The sequence below is a fragment of the Castanea sativa genome, chromosome 5 (genome assembly GCF_040712315.1).
Source record: "Castanea sativa cultivar Marrone di Chiusa Pesio chromosome 5, ASM4071231v1".
Lineage (NCBI taxonomy): Eukaryota > Viridiplantae > Streptophyta > Magnoliopsida > Fagales > Fagaceae > Castanea > Castanea sativa.
The window spans coordinates 2,108,464-2,126,631 of NC_134017.1; the positions used below are offsets into that span (position 1 = coordinate 2,108,464).

At 34.4% G+C, this 18,168-nt stretch overlaps 2 pseudogenes; both read right to left on the minus strand.

The window, feature by feature from the left end:
• Positions 1-2,933: 2,933 nt before the first annotated feature.
• Positions 2,934-7,118, minus strand: LOC142634286 (amidase 1-like; annotated as a pseudogene).
• Positions 7,119-13,754: 6,636 nt separating this feature from the next.
• On the minus strand, positions 13,755-14,234 carry LOC142633480 (glucosamine 6-phosphate N-acetyltransferase-like; annotated as a pseudogene).
• Positions 14,235-18,168: the final 3,934 nt, after the last annotated feature.

An 18,168-nucleotide genomic window follows, 5' to 3' on the forward strand; every position in this document is an offset into this window, starting at 1 on the left:
CATTCGTGCTTAGTGCCAATTGAACAAACCAAAAAGGCATTGTAGCTATTGTGCATTTGCTTGCCCTTTTTATATATACTAGTAAGGGTTGCACATGCAAGGCCCGTGCTACTCCTTGAGTGAAAAATTTGATATAGAATTTTTATTTAAAGTAGTACCAAATCATGTATTTAAATTTCGAATAGTTATTTAACATATGACTCTCTATTTATTTAGTATTATAATTTCTTAGAACTTATTTACTAAAGACAGTATCTATTTACCAAAAAAATTATAATAAGAATGATAACAAATGTCATCATTTCCCAACAATAAACAACTAAGTTTTGATAAAACATTGTCACAATATTTAAATTTTCGCAATAAATAATGACATATGCTACAATTGAAACTCTTCATCAAATTAAATACTTACAACCATTTGCAATGAATGTTTTGTTATACATACTTCCTTCTTTATCATTTTATTTTATGAGACTAACTACGATACTTCGCTTACTTAATTTTTAATGAACACCTTTTTAAGAAATAAAAGAAATAGAAAAATAAAATAACAAAAGACATATGTCATTGAAGTTTCTATTAGATAAAATTATAAATCTAGAATATTTAAACCTCTAATAAATTAGATAAATTAGTGTTCTCTAGGTAACAAATAGAATACTTGTGAGGTCACTTCCCTAATTAATCGGTAATTGTCCGCTTTGGGGAGCCAGTCCCTCACGGTTTTGTCCTCGTCCCCGAGTGTAGGCAGGATTTTCACCCGGACCAAGGGCTGGCCTTGTAATCGCAAGCTTGACACCAAGTCCCACATCGATGTGGGACTTGGTGTCAAGCCTGCGATTACAAGGTGTTGTAGTGGTACACTCATGGTTGCTCTAGAAGCTTATAAACCATGAGTGAGAGGGTTCTCTAACCGATGTGGAACTTGGTGTCAAGCCTGCGATTACAAGGCCAGCCCTTTTAATGTGAGGTCACTTCCCCAATTAATCGGAATTGTCCGCTTTGGGGAGCCAGTCCCTCACGGTTTTGTTCTCGTCCCCGAGTGCAGGGAGGATTTTCACCCGGACCATGTGTAGTAGTGGTACACTCATGGTCGCTCCAGAAGCTTATAAACCATGAGTGGGAGGGTTCTCTAACCGATGTGGGACTTGGTGTCAAGCCTACGATTACAAGGCCAGCCCTTGGTCCGGGTGAAAATCCTGCCTACACTCGGGGACGAGGACAAAACCGTGAGGGACTGGCTCCCCAAAGAGGACAATTACCGATTAATTGGGGAAGTGACCTCACAATACCAGATCACAATTTTTACTTTTTAAGTATAACTAACACATAAATCTCAAAATATACAAAGAAAATTTTTGGGACATTAAAATTTAGTGAGACATTTTTAGATATTGCACGATGAAATATTCTAGAAATCATAAGATTTTGTTATGATTTAACTAAGAGAGTAACAATAGAGATTATATGCTTGTGTACAAAATATAAATGAGGAAATTATTCAACTTTAAAGTTAGGGGATAAAACTACTCCAAACATAAAGGGGGAAAGTACTTTTTTCTATAAATTTTTTTTTTGTTGGTAAATTATGTGTTTTTTACTTTAAACAATGTGTTAAAAAAAACCCCCCAAGAAAACTGTCTGTAAAACTATGAATTTTGGCTCAACAAATTGGCTAAACAAGAAAAAAAAAGTTAGGAACACAATAAATGTCACAATATTTTCTCAATACTTTTATTTTAGCTATGGTGGGTCCTGATATGACATTTTATAATTTTATTTTAGAATAATGCTATATCCACAACATTTTTACAGCAAATTCTAGATGGTAAATTGTTGTTGATTTTTAATTGGGACACGCACTTTAAACTATGCATTAAAAAAAAAAAACCAACAAAAGAAAATTATACGTGAAACAATGAATTTTTGCTCACCAAATTTGACTAAACCAAAAGAGAAGTCTAGGAACATAACAAAATGTCACAATATTTTCACAATACTTTTATTTTCAATCGTGATAAATTTTGGTTATATATATATATATAAATATTATAGAAATGCTATCTCCATAATATTTACATAACAAATTCTAAATGGCAAATTGTTACTGATTTTAAAATGGACCCACAACTGATATCACTTTTTTTATCCATCAATAGTAGCTTACCACTTATGATTTGTTGTGAAATTAATATGAAAATATTGTGGACTTAGCAATTTTTTATTTGATCTATAAGAAATTGAGTTTTCAACAATTGTGAAAATATCGTGATAACAAGTGTTACAACATTTTCACAAAACATTTATTTTTAGTTGTGATTGGTCACAATTTCATATTTTTTATTTTATTTCGACTCGTAAGGAATTGACACGTTAATAATTGTGAAAATATTGTGAAATTTATTGTGTCAGTATAACAATATATATACTATCTTACATAAATATTAAAAAAAAAAAAAAAACACAAACCGATTGCCGAAAGAAAAAAAAAAAAAAAAACTTTAGGCACTGTAGCTACAGTGCCAGTTAACTAAACCAAGAGATATGCGCATTCGCGTAAAAATATTATGAAATTTGTTGTGTCAGTATAACAATATATATACCAAATATTTAAAAGGAAAAAAAAAAAAAAAAAACTTTAGCTACAGTGCCAGTTAACTAAACCAAAAGCACGGTAGCTACAGTGCATACGTGCATTGGCGCTTTTATATATAGATATAGAAGATATAGAGATACTAGCCATCTTATTCAATGCCTCCGATCTATGTCCAAGTTATACTATCTTATCTCCAGTATTAAATTATAAACTGGGATAAGTAATTGTTTTAAACCTAAATCTATTATCAAAAGGTATATCTAGCGCAAAATTCCTTGATTGTCTCAAACTGAAGATAAAACTGGAGAAAGGTCTGGCTATGAAGTATAATCCATTGAGTTGGAAATAGCACAATATATATTGACGATGATCAAGTAGTTATTAGTTACATTACAGAGTCACTTGGAGAATTAAAGTGTTTTGGGATTAAATGGCCTCTGTGGCACCAAAGTGCAAGCAGAAAGCCCTATCCCAATTTTATTTCTTTGAGTAGGATGTAACAGTTACATTAAAACATTAGGGAGAGAGAATTCAGTAACCCTTTTTCTCAGCAATGCCAGCCTCTTCTTGGATATTTTTGTACAGAGACTCAACAAGATGAAGCAGGAACCCATCTGAGCCATGTTTCGCCAACAAGGAAATTGACACAGGAAGATTATCATACAGCCCTAGTGGTATGCTCACCTGTAGATATGCAGAAACAAATTTATGTGGTTTTTCAAAGGTCTTAAAACAAACAAGGAAAAAGTAAGAACGTCATGCCTCGACACAGAGAGAGAGAGAGAGAGAGAGAGAGAGAACTTGGCAGAATCCGGATAATCCAGCAATTGACACCAAGCTAAAAGCCTTGACTGAAAGAGCTTCTAATGAAATCGGATCACATTGTAGTTTTGGTGGAGGCTCTAAAACCGTGGGAATTGCCAGGACACCACAATCCTGAAAAATCGTCATACAGAAGAGTAACTCAAGATAGTGGAAAGTTGAATTCATTTATCAGAGATGATACCACTTTCTTTAGCTGCTACAGGTTGTTTGTGAGAGAAAAAGAAAAGAGATGCAGATATGGTGTTCTATACTTCCTAAAATTTACTCAATTTTGAAATACAAGCATGTCATAACTATATGCAACTTTCACTACCCTCACCACTTTTCAAAAATTTTAAACTCCAGTTAGTACTTGTAGAAAGAATATGACTACAACTGTAATGGAAAACACCAGTCAATATATATATATGTAATTTGTTTAAAAAGCAACATATGTAATTTGTTTAAAACAATCTGTAATTCTTGAAGAAAATAATTTCACTTTCACTTTGGAATGCATTTCCAAGAAATAGGCCTGTATTCCATCTTGTTTGTGTCAATAGCATGAAAACACTTAACCTTTTTTCTTTTTCAAATTGTGTTTCGCACATAAATAAATTGAAGCTAAATAGACTGAACAACTGCAATCACATCACTCCTAGTTCTAAAATTTGAATTAGAGAGAATTTGATTGAGATGTGTTTATAAGATAAAAAGATTAAAAGAACAAATGTCTTGGTGTAGAAATTAATTTTTAATGCATACAAATTATCTTTTACTTTTTAGTGCCTCTTTTGCCTCAAGGGTGTTTCTCTTTATGGAAGATGAGGGTGTGTCCTATAGAGGCATACAAGCACATATTGTCATCTCATAGACACATCCACGATCACATATTAAGCACCAAACTTATTTAAAAAAAAAAATAATAATTGTGGGATTATGGGATTTCCATATAGACGATCCTAGTTTTGTTAAAACATTCAGCAGCATAGGAAAAGAGAGATTACCCCAAGAAGAGCATTAAGAGCAGCACATAGTTCAGTCCTTACAGAGTGACAGACATCCACATTTTCATCTGTTGTCCTAACGGCTTTGCATATCCTTTCTGATATTGCAGGACCCAAATCAGGTTTGACAGTACTGACCCATTCACCATGGTTTTTCTTGAGTTCATACCTAAGCTTTGCAAAATTAGTAAGTTCAGGAGCCAATGTTTATATAAGAACATTATTATCATCTAGAAAGATAAACACCGATATCACAGTTATCATTCAAGTCATTTGAATTAATTAAGATAGTGAAAATCAGCACCTTTGAAGCAGCCGCATGGCACTTGAAAGGGCTGCCAAAGATGGTATATTGTACTCTTGATCTGCAGTTTCCTCAGTCATAAATTGTTTTAAACTTGGAACTTTTTCCTTGACATAGTCCCCAAGGATTGCATGCTTTACAAGATCACCTGCATTATTTGTGAAATGCATGATGCGACTTCTCATTCAGTGAAAAAAAATACTTGCGCAAACATGGATGTGTTTGGAAACAGAAAAACAATGAAATAATACTATATGGCATAAAATTGATAAAGATCTAAGCTTTCTCTCTTTCTCTTTTTAGCATTAAAAAAAAATGTCTCATTCGCCACATGATTAAGGAGACACTCTAGTAAATTACCATCTTTTTTAGGGTGATACTGCATAAATCCACTCTAGAGGGGGCTTTTGTAATTAAAATTCTAATGAAACAAGATTGAATTATTTCAAATCTATATGATGTACGAACTCGTCCCACATATAGAACTATACAACCAACAAATTTATATGGTCAATGCACTAACCTCCAAAGAGCTTGTTCACTGATTTAAAAAGTGGTTCAGTAACACGATCACTTGGAATGGCTGAAAGCTGGAAACAATCTTCAGCAATAATTATCTAGGAGGGGTTGACAGGATCCACATCAGGTAATTGCATTAGTACTCGTCCAACTCTGTTCAAAATCACAGGATCCCTAGCAAACCATCCTGGATGAGAAATTGGTGTTAGAACAAAGTGTGTGCCATTAAAAGGACCAAATAGATGAGGAATCACTAATCACACTATTAAAAAAAATAGCAGCAATTTTGGTCATTAGACATTGAGGAAAAACTCAAAAAACAGAAGTTTCTTGTTGCATCATTGTCTAAACCAATGTACCAATGTCAACAATATCATCACCATATGGCCATACCTTTCAGGTGCAGAGTTGAATCTGTTTTAGATGCACACAATATTAAGTTTAGAAATTTCAAATCAAGCCATCAAATGGTCAGTTCCTTACCCATGCTATCAAAACTCTGTGCCATAGGAATAACTCCAGTTGTAGAAACGACATCATGTGAAGGCCGAAAGCCAAGAATTCCACAGTATGATGCAGGTACTCTTACACTTCCTCCAGTGTCAGTTCCTATGATAGAAAGAACTTTTTGTTTAAATTTGTTGAGGAAAATCCAAGAAACGTAAAAATTGTCCACGAAAGAAACTTGCCTAAGGCAAAATCAACAAGCTTTGCGGCTACAGCAACAGCTGATCCACTGGAAGATCCTCCGGGTATCCGATCAGGCGCACATGGATTTCTAGGTGTGCCATAATGTATATTTTCTCCTTCTATACTGTGAAAAATATGCGGTCCCTTCATTGATATGCCCAACAACTATGATATGAATATTAAGGGGCCCTTTTTTTTTTCAAGATGAATAACTAAGTGAGGCCTCAACTATTTAGTAAGCAATTAGAACCTGGGCAGACATGAATTTTTTTCAGTATCATATTTCATGTCATTTTCCATGTGAAAAAATTTGTTTAGACTATATGTTATACATAGAGACATGGTGATAATCTTGAATTGAATTGTTATCAATTCCAAAAAAAAAAGTTAATAGATGGTAATCAAGTTATTGATATTTTCAATACTAACCTGCATGCCATTTCATCCATGACAGTTTTACCAATGCATGTAGCACCTGCCCTTAAGACTGACAAAACGGCTGGGGCTGTCGACGTGGCAGCCGGATGAGTCCTTGCCCAGTCAGGATTTCCAAACCCAGTCACATATCCATCCACATCATATCTGTTTCCAGATAAAAAACATAAAAAGACAAATCTAATACACACACACAATCTGCAGTCTGCAGACCAACACACACACACACACAAAAAAACCCAATTGCTGATATTGTTATCCACACACAAAAAACACAAAATCACAAACAATATATGACATTGATGCAGAAGCTTGCACACACAATTAAAGAATATAGATACACAAACTTCAAACTTCAAAAAAGCATGGCTTAAACCCAATAGTTAAGATTCATAAAAGACTATCTCACTCTGAATTTTACTGTGCATGATTTTTCACGCACCAACACACTTCAAAATAAAAAATTGGAGAAAGCCCAGTAGTTAAAACTTAAAAGCAAAAGAAAACAAGTACGAAAGCTTTGAATTTTTGGAGGACAAAGATGATTGATAAATAGTATAACTGAAAACTAATAAAAGTGAAAGTGTATATTAGGACTGACATGTCTTTAACAGCAAAGGTGAGTGAATTCAAAGGAAGCTCATGGGCTGATGGGCTTGGTTGTAGAACGAACTTCTCCATGAATGCACCATAGTCTGAATCTTTTGCCATGTCTGAGCTCTGTCTCTGTCTCTGTCTCTGTCTCTCTCTCTCTCACACATCTTTTTAAAGTGGAAAATGTTGCCAGGTGTTTAAAAGAAAGAAAAAAAACAGAAAAGAAAAGAGGCCAGGTGTCGTGAAGCTGTGAGTTTTTTCTCTCCAAATTGACTCAGCCAAAAACACTAAAGACATGCCTTAGTACATCAAGTTTTGTTTGGGTCTATCACTGAAAATGAGACTGGCTTTTTCTCAACAAAACTCAACATTTGGACTCACAAAAAACAGACAAGGTACTTGACTAAACCAAAGAACAGTAGAAAGTGTCATTGACACTTTTTATATAGTTAGTAGATAGATAGAAATGTAGATATAGTCGCATAGATGACATTCAATGTGAGCGAAGAAACTTTTTAATGTGCTAAATCATCAAAGCTTGCTAAAGGTCTTGTAACTGAATTGTCACCTCTCCATGTACAAAGTGCTTAGGGGTCTAGGGGAGGAAGAGTTCGAGCTGCAGGGCTAGCAGCATGTTGTAATTATCTCTAAAAAAAAAAAAATCATCAAAGCTTCAATATAGCTCTGAACATCGGCCATATTTGAACTAGCAAGTTGCATTACCAATATTGTATTTAAGTATAATTTTAAAGGGTGGTGACAATAGTAAATCTGCCCTTAGAGCTTACCCCCAAAAAAAAAAAAAAAATCGTTTGGAAGGTGTCTAATTGATTGCCTCCATTTGGTACATCTAAGAGAAAAGAGGCAGATGAAATTCCTTTCTCCACTTTGCTCTCTTCTATCAAGGCCCTTACAAAGTATAATGAAGTTATCATTTGATAGTTTTTGTTATATACTTGTTTTGCGACCGTGTGGCAAGTCACATTTGAAAGCCTGTATAAATTACCTACCTATTTTACACTGTATATCCCTTATACAATATTGAACCTCTGATTCGGGAGGGGCTGAGGCCATTACAGTCATTTCAAATCTATCAGGTGGATGAATCTCTATGAGAAGTGAGAGCTGGAGTTCCTTTCAACAAAGATTGTACCCAACATATTAACCTTTTTGGCCCCCAAGATAGTGCTCAAGAAGGGTATTAACATTAACTGTGAAAATGAAAACTCCATAGACCTTTCCTACTAATTACAATACATGCATGGACACTCACTAATCAACCACCGATCAACACATGCAGTGCTAAAAGCAAGGCCTGCAACCATCACCAACACCCATTAGCAAAACCAATACCAGTTTTTTACAGACAAGTGCTGTATAAATCTGTCTAATGCTTTCAAATATGCATTGCTAGTGGAAACGATGATGATCACATGATTAATGAATGGTATAAATTGATGCCCAAGGGTACAGAAATGTCTACAGAGAACAGATTAGCTGTTTGCACCCAGGCAAGAAAAATGGATGTTAGGAAGTACGAAAATTAGCAGTTCAGAACCAATTATTCCCACCATCGCTAAACCATTGCAAAGACATCCCTATACATGGATAGGGGAATTTACCAAAAAATACAGCCCTTAAGCTATTCGAGATACCAACATACCTGCATGAAAGAGCATATTTAAGCAGAGATTAATTTTATATCTAACATCAACTCTGAAAAAGAAACGATATCTAATTATATATCTGCATAGCCATGAAAATGAAAATCTTCATATTTTCTGAATATTCTCAATACTTGTAGGATTTAAGTCACAACATAATGTAGAAAAAGGGTAGGAATATTGAGATAAAGAGGAAAGTAAAATAAACAGAACAAATGCTTGGGTTCACCACCAAGAATCTGCTTGAAAACCTTAGGCATCATCACCTAAGTGTGTTTGACATCACCACCATACAAAGAGAAACACATACCGTGAATTTCTTATTCCAATCTTAAAGTCTTTCATGATTACAAGAGCACTAGTTTAATAGGGTTTCAACTTTCAAGAATTACATCCATATGAAATATCTAATTAAATCCCATAAAAAACCAAATTCAAAAAGAAAAATAATTTCAAGTTCAAAATTAAAATCTGAAATTTTTTTGGTGCTCCTTGCATCACAGTAGTTGAAAAAAAAACACTATAATATGTGATCCTAAAATGATAAATATATTCTATAACCAATTAAGAAGTATAGGGATAGAATGGTCTGGTGCATAAAATACCATGATAGTAAGAAGAGCATAAGAAAATGAATAAGCTTATTGAATAGACAAAAAAATGTCTTAAAAGCAAAAAGAAGCATTTAAGCGCAATAAAATACAAAGGCATTGGTACTTGGTAATTTTAGTGTGTCAAGATGCTTAAAATTAGAATAGCTCAAAGGGAGTGCTACTTACTCTAAATAGTAGTATTACTCTTTCTTCTTATAAATATGAGAGTTAATTAACAATTGTGTTACTCTTCTAACTTCCAACATCAATTTTTATAGCAATTTTGCCCCGCCCCACTTGACCCACCCCTCCCTGCTTTACTTTGCGCGAATTTTTTTCACCCTGTAAAGGTGGTGGGGTAAGGATGTGGTGAGATTTTAGCCCCGCACCACGGGGCGGGGCGATGATGAGTTTAGACTTTTTAGACTCACCTCGCTCCACCTTGCATTAATAAATGTTATAATTGTAAATTTTTCATACCCTAAAACCCTACTATTTAAATAAAATATCAATATTAGCTTATTTTATTCTATCCAACATGGCTTTCTGCCTCTATTTTCTTATTTGTTATACTATGAGATTTTGTTTTTGTTGTGATATTGTCTTTGTTAAACACTTGGATATTATTATTCAGTTTTTGTTAAAAATTAGTTTGATTTAATGGGATAAATTTAGTTATAATTTCAAGGATATTTTTATTAATGAAATAGTTTTAGGGAAAATGAACAAAAAGTAGAGTTTTATGGGGTGGGGTGAGACTTCACAAGGCCCTAAGGGGTAGGGACGGGGTAACAAAAACTTTCCTGTCATGTGGAGCGGGATGGGTATAGGGCAAGACAAAACTATGTGGGGTAGGAGGAAAGATCCCATCCTTCGGCCTCACCTCTCCCCGCCCTATTGTCATCCCTAAACATGGACATTGGTTCAATTTTCAAATGAGGTTGAAGTCTGAAAAGCAATTTTGATTTGTTAATTTTCACACTAGACTTAAATCCTCTGTTATTAAGGTGCTTGAAATAGAAGCCAAATCCACACTCAAGAGTCACTTTAATCATCTTCTTTTTGCTTCACATTTAGAGCAACTTCCTGCGTGAATTTGCTGAGTGGAGTCCATCAAAATTCTTTCTATTCTGACTCAAATTTAGCTTTGTTAATTCAGCAGCATAGGATCTTGGTCAATCTAATGAGGAGTTTGGTGTCTGTTTGGGTATCAACTTTTTTGGCTTTTTGCTAAAAGTTGGCTAAATTATAGTTGTTACCTTTACTAATTATAAAATATTTCTCTTTGCCTCCAGTTTCATGTTTCGATTCCCATGATCAAATTCCATTAAGAGCCCATTTGTTTCAGCTTATAAGCTGACTTCTTTATCTAATTTATGTATAGTTTTTTGTGGCTTTAATATTTTTTTTAGTTACAATTGTATTTTTATTCGACTTATATTTTAAGCCAATAAGTTTAAACTATCATAAAGAAGCACCAAATCAAGAAGATACATGGATTAATTTTGTTAGATTAGCCTACAATGGTATTATATTGTCAAAACAAAGAATGGGCCAGTATAAAAAAAGAAAAGAAAAAAAAGAGAAAGTTATTTATATAAAGTAATAGCATTTGATAGTCTGAGCACTCTGCACTAAATCATAATTTGCTTGTCATTGATCTTGTAGTTTAGTGGTAGTTTCTAATCTCTTCCATGACAAATATTGGACTCGAATACCCCCTCATTTTTATTTTATAAAAAAAAAAAACAGAAAAAAAAAAATTATTTGCTTAAAAATCGTAGCTAGTGTGAAATTATGTGTACATATACCCATCTAATGTGTTAGAATAGATGCATCACACTGCTTCTTAACCACTTACTACATTAAAACTTGTGTAGATCAACAAATCTTTGTTAGAACGAAAAGGTTGCCCCAAAATCAATATAATGATGTCCAAATCTGACTGGTCCACTTTCTATTCCAACAATCGTAATATGCCACACCTTCTTTTTTTCACATGCACATGATATACTGATTTTTTCCCCTTGTTTAGGAAAATGCATACCGGTGTAAAAAATGGAATATTACGGGTGGAATAAAAGATTCTCATTCTCATCAATATTATGAAAGTTTCATTAATCAATTTAATATATATTGATCGGAACCAGCTTTGGTCATAAATGGTATCACTGATCAACTAAATCATCCAATTTTTGGGTATTTGGTAATTACATTTTGACCATTTGAGACCTCTTAGTCATAAAGAAAAATTTTAAAAAGATAAAATCTTTTAATGCAGAATTAATTTAGTTACATAATGTTAGTAGTAGCCATATGTTTATTTATTTTTTAACCTTTTTTTTTTTTGGGAATTTGTTTGTAAATACTCTTTTTAGAACACATCAAGAATAATTTTGAAAAAATGGATTAAATAATCTCAATGGCACATGAATCATGATGGGTGAGAGAGTTTCAACTTCTTCCTCCCCACAACCCATTATTGGCACTCTGTAAATTTTTTCTAACAATCTATTTTTGTTTTAGATTTCAACAAGTTGAGTTGGTCCTAGAACTCATTTCTGAAGTAGTTGGGACTCTTGACCGCATTGTTGTTCTACTCCTGCGGTTAATAAGCGATCTTCACCAAATAATCTCAATGGCAGATGAAGGGTGAGAAAGTATTTCAGCTTCTTTCTCCCCATAACCCATTATTAATGCTCTGTCAACTTTACTGTTATCCTAACAATTCCATTTTGTTTCAGATTCCAGCAAGTTGTGTCAGTCCTAGAACTCATTCATTCATGATGTAGTTGGGTCCCTTGTCAACTTTGTTGTTCTACTCCTACTACTGATATGCATATGCAGAAGGATTTGGTCCATTTGGACTGCAAGACAACCTACTGTTGTTGCTAATGACCACCAGAACGAAGTCCCACTTGCTGATATTAACTATGGCCAGAACGATATCCCACCTATTGATGCTGAAGCTGATGCTACCAATGGGCAAAACGATGTAATTGTGAACGAGGAACTGAACATCTAAACTCACTGATTTCGAGAAAACCTATCTTGTACATGTAGACACCATGCACAAAGAGAATTTTCCTCAATCCAATTGAAAAAAAAAATCTCCAAATATAATTAGACAACAACCGCTGCCAAAAATGGTTTGTATGTAATACAAAAATAAAACCAAATAAAGTACTTAGGGGCTGGTTGGTTTTTAGTGTTTCCATCACTCACTACTCAAAAATGGTGGAACCCACGGAGAGAAGCTTGTTTGGATTTGTTTTCAAGTTTTGTTTCCATCACTCAATTCTCTGATTTTTGAGTGATCGGTTATGAAAACTGAAAATACATTTTAGGTGTTTTCAAGTTATGGAAACAGAGTTATGATGGCATTTTTGTAAATACGCACATATTGAGAGACCCACGGTCATACCTTTTTCTCTCTCCAACACATTTGTCTTCTTTTTTTTCTTTTTTTTTTCTTTTTTTTTTGTCTTTCACGCTGGGTCTGGATCACCTTTCTCTATTCTCTTCTTCTTCTTCTTCTTTTCTTTCCTTTTCATGTTGGTTTCTGGGTTTGGTTGCATTTTTTTTTAATTTCCATTCCTTTTCACTAGGTTTCTAGGCTTGGGTTCTCTTCTCTTTTTTTTTTTTTTTCTCCTTCTTCTTCTTTTCTTTCCTTTTCACATTGGGTTTCTGGGTTTGGTTACATTTTTTTTTGGGTAAATTATACCACCATCTTCATTCCACTACCAATCAGAGCTCAGATCCACCATCTTCTCCATCCTTCCAAAATCAAGAAACAAACTTTTCAATTCAAACAATCTCCAAAACAAACATCAACCCAAAACAAACCTCAACCCAAAACAAACACAACCCCAACTGCACAAAAAAAGAAACCTAGTAGGATGTTTGTGTGTGGGTATTGCTATTTTTCTTCTCCATTTCCATCTTCGGCACCATCATCTCAGTCTCAAACCCATAAAAAAAATCAAGAAACAAAATTTTCAAACAAAAAAATACCCACAAAAAATCTTTACAAATTTTGCCAATAAAACTTAAGGGGTCTATGAAAAATCAAGCCTTGGGGTTTTCAAAAATCAACACCAATAAAACATAGACATGGGTCACGTTTCTTCACACTTCATCAGAGCTGGTGTGTTGAGAAGGTGGGAGATTGGCACCACCGCTACACGTCGGAGGAGATCGAGTGGCCCTAGTGATAGTGGAGATCGGCGCCATAGGTCTGATCGTCTTCTATCTTAGCTAGGTTCAAGTTTGTGTTAGGAGAGTAACAGGGCAATGGTGACTAAAGGAGAAGAAAATGAAATGAAATGAGTTGAGGGTGAGGTGGGTAGGCTAATAGAACTTATGACATGATGCTCAGGTATGTGTCCCACAAAAAGTAGAAAAATTTGAGTGATGAGAAGTTGAAAATATGTGCCAAACGGATGGAGTTTAGGAAATTGGGGTATTTTAAGTGATGGGTAATAAGTGATGAATGATGAATGATGAGTGATGAGTGGCGAAAATTAAGTGATGAGTGATGAAATTTTAAAAACCAAACAGCCTCTTAACCATCTGAATTTCTTTCTGTTTAAAGCCACATTTTTCATAAAACACTTTATTCTCCAAACTGCAGTTAAGAATCACCTTATAACATCCCATCAAATGAGCATGCTCTGTGAGGAATGCAATAATTTTCTTGCCTAATTTCAACCCTTGAGCATTGGAGTCAACTACAACATCTTCAATGTGCCCAACTTTGCCACAATTCCTCAAAAAAAATTTCTCAATGAAAATGCTCCCAATTGCAATAATTTTCCCAGAAGATTCATCTTCTATCACAAAAATAATGTGGTCATCTCCAAGGGCACTGAGCTCCCAAAATCGATCTTCAAAATCTTTGTCAAATACAGAGTCACAAACAGTTAGTTGCCTCAGTAGCTCTATGAAACCCTTGTTTTTGTCTGAGATCTGTAATTTTCGGACCTGAAACTTCTACTCTTCACTAGACGAGTTACTGGCACGCATCTTTTTCGAAAGTACTTCAGTTCTTTGCCTAACTTATTAGGAAAAAAAGGAAAATAACGAGGATAAGGCAGATCAACAAATGATGATAAAAAAAAAAAAAACATTTCAATTCCATACGAAACAAAAAATCAACAAGAAACAATAGATTAATTCAATAGAATGTGGAATATAACGAGGACAAGGCAAAAAGAAGAAGAAGAAGAAGAGAACGTGGAGTCCATCGATGCTAAGAGATAAGGATGAAGAGGCCTTAGCATTTTCTCCCCTCTTTTCTCTCTGTTTGGGAGAGAAAAGTTTTGTGTGGGTCGGGTGGAAAATGCCTGGTCCCACAAACGTTTTTTTCCCCTCCTAGCCAAACAACATGCAAACCCATTTTCTGCCGTATTTTCTCTTCAAAATTTTTTATTCACCATATTTCACTTCCAAACAATCACACCTTAAGTGTCTATTTGGGAATAGTTTATTTAGTTGAAACTAAATTTTTTTTTTTCTAAAAATACTATAGATAAAGCTAAAAGGCATTTCACTATACAGTGAAACCTATTAATAGTACAAAAAAGTGTAATGAGACCTATAAATAGTAGCAAAGATAAGCTGAATAGTAACAAAAATAAACTGAATAGTAACAAAAATAAATTGAATAGTAGAAAATAAACTAGTCCGTTTGGCATAATTAATTTTGTCAACTTATTTTTGCTATTATTCATGTGTCTTACTGCACTTTTTGGTACTATTCACAGACCCCACTATATTATTTCAGCTAACTTTTACATTTATTTTCAGTAATTTCAATAAAAAATTTTAATTTCAGCAAAATAAGCGGACTCCGAACATTAGGCTTTTTAAACCCGTGCCAAACACTGAGGTGTGCATGCGTGTGGATTATGAACTTTTTAGCTTATGATCGTGTGTACTATGATAACTGAAATATAGGTGTCAATAAATATGCCTTTTCTCTTATAGGCCGTGCCGGGTTGACATGAACTTATTCTCTGGTTCAAATGGTGAAAACCGTCTCCAATATAATGGTACACATGTTCATGCCCTCATATGTTTAATGTGACTAATGAGTAATGACCATCATCCTCTTTACTAAACATTAATTCATAAATTGCATCCCAAGAAGGAAAAAAGACAATGTGGATATAAATGGCAGTACTCATCTTTGTACCATTTTGAACAGGCTGAATTCTTTCACTGAAATCTCAACCTTTCATATAGAATTTGGTCTTAAAGCAATAAGTGAGACATAGGACTTGGTATTATCTACTTGGAATTTGATCTCTCATTCTCATCTTACCAACAAAGCCTCATAAGTGACAAATTGTTATGGGTTATTACTGGTGAGTAAAAAAGTAATTTTAGTAGTAAGTTTAAATTATAACCAATATTAACTTACTATCTATAATTTGTTATAAATTGGATATAGCACTTCCAAAAAAAAAAAAAAAAAGAAGCTTCATAGCACTTCTATATAGGCTTCTTGCATATCACTAATAATACCTGATGGTATGTTCAATGGGCTACTCTTTTTTTTCTTTTCATTTTTTGAATATGTTCAATGGGTTATTGGGGAAGAATAAAACCATATGTTGTAAACCAATGTTGCGAGTAACAAGTTTTTTATGTCAAACCTTGTCACGCATCCTTTATAGGTATAAAATTGTCATTCAATAAAATAAATAAATAATTGTAGGTATTAAAATGAAAGAAAAATAGAAATCATATTTTTGGAAAAGAGTAATGACATTCAAGGTCAAATCTCATTTTCCCCAACTATCAAAAATTTTTTTTTTTAAAGTTGCAATCGAAACTTTTCATAATCACTAATGAACTCAAGATTCATCTAGTAAGTAAAAATTCGAAATGAAAATTAGCACACACACCCGCTTAATACAAATTTAAACAATTCAATCCAATCAAATCAAATCCATCCAAATTATATCATACATAACCTTCCAGCAGGTGGATAGGTAATAGGTATATCTATCCTGGTGCAGATTGATATCTTGTATTTTCATTTGTTTTCTTTTTGAGAAGTCTCATATTTTAAACTATGAAAACGTAATTGTCCATTTTGATGCTAGTTGGATTTGATGGTAAAATTATCTCTTTAATTCCTCCCTAAGCTTTGGGAGTTCCTCGAGCCTGGTTTGCAAAATTTAGCTCTACTATTTTTCGCTTGGGTTACACTGCCAGTCCTTATGATGCTGCCTTATTTCTTCGTCGTACTGATAAGGGCACCATTCTACTTCTCCTCTATGTGGATGATATGATCATAACTGGTGATGACCTTAGTGGCATACAAGAACTCAATGATTTTCTTACTCAGCAGTTTGAGATGAAAGATCTTGGACATCTTAGCTATTTCTTGGGTCTTGAAATCACTCGTTCCTCAGATGGTCTTTATATTACTCAAGCCAAGTATGCTTCTGATCTTTTGTCTCGTGCTGGACTCACTAACAGCAAGACTGTTGACACCTCAGTTGAGCTTAATGCGCATCTGACTCCCTCGGGGGGGAAACCATTGTCTAATCCTTCTCTTTACAGACGATTAGTTGGCAGCCTAGTTTATCTCACAGTTACTCGTCCAGACATTTCTTATGTTGTTCATCAGGTCAGCCAGTATTTGTCTGCTCCACAGTCGACTCACTATGCTACTGTTCTGCGCATTCTTCGATACTTGAAGGGCACTCTCTTCCATGACCTTTTCTACTCAGCTCAATCTCCTCTTGTACTCCGTGCATTCTCTGATGCTGATTGGGCAGAAGATCCCACTGATCGTAGGTCCACCATTGGCTATTGTTTTCTACTTGGCTCTTCCTTGATTTCTTGGCGAAGTAAGAAACAAACCTTTGTGGCCCGCTCCAGTACTGAAGCAGAATATCGTGCTCTTGCTGATACCACATCTGAGCTTCTTTAGTTACGATGGCTTCTTACAGACTTAGGTGTGTCTACATCCTCTTCTACACCTCTTTATTGTGATAATCAGAGTGCCATTCACATTGCTCACAATGATGTCTTCCATGAACGGACTAAACATATTGAGATTGATTGTCATTTGATCCGTTATCATCTTGTTCATGGTGCTCTCAAGCTCTACTCCGTCTCCTCCAAAAATCAACTTGCAGACATCTTCACCAAGTCCCATCCTAAGGGACGCCTTCGTGATTTGGTTGACAACCTCAAGTTGGTCTCACATCCACCTTGAGTTTGAGAGGGGCTGTTAACGTACACTCATATGTGGGCTTGGCTCATCTAGATCACTTACTTGTAGAGCACACATTGTACTACTTGTACTACACTCATATTTACTTGTACAGCACTCATATGCCTTCTATATAAAGGCACTCATATATATTATTTTATTCATGAAATACAATACTATTGAATTCAGTATTTCTAACAGTATTTTTCCTTTTTTTTTTTTTGAGAACTTTTTGAGGACAGTGTCATGGACAATCTTTCATGTATAATTGACTATCATTCATTGTTGGATGCTGTGGTCTCTTCACCAGTGGATCCAGTCCGGGCCCTTGTTAAATCACATTAGGAAAGCTTGTAAATATAAACTATTGATAATTTTCTGCCATCTAGGGAGAGAATATTTGTTATTATTCGCTAGCAAACACTCAGAATCTTTACTATAAAAATAAAAAAAAATCGTTTTCATAACAAAATTAAGTGAAAACAACCCATCACAATTCAAGAAAATACTGCTTCAGTCAAAAAATGAAAATACTGCTAAGATTTAGTATCTACAACTATAAATCATTGCTTAGTTTAGAAAGATACAAATATATTTTTTTTTAATATTTCCTAAAATGATTAAGTCAATGTCTTAATTCAACTATAAATATGAACATTTTTTAGTAGCCGGCCTCCTTGCATTATACGCTGGCCGTGCACTATGTTGTGATGTCTGTCTTTAGGG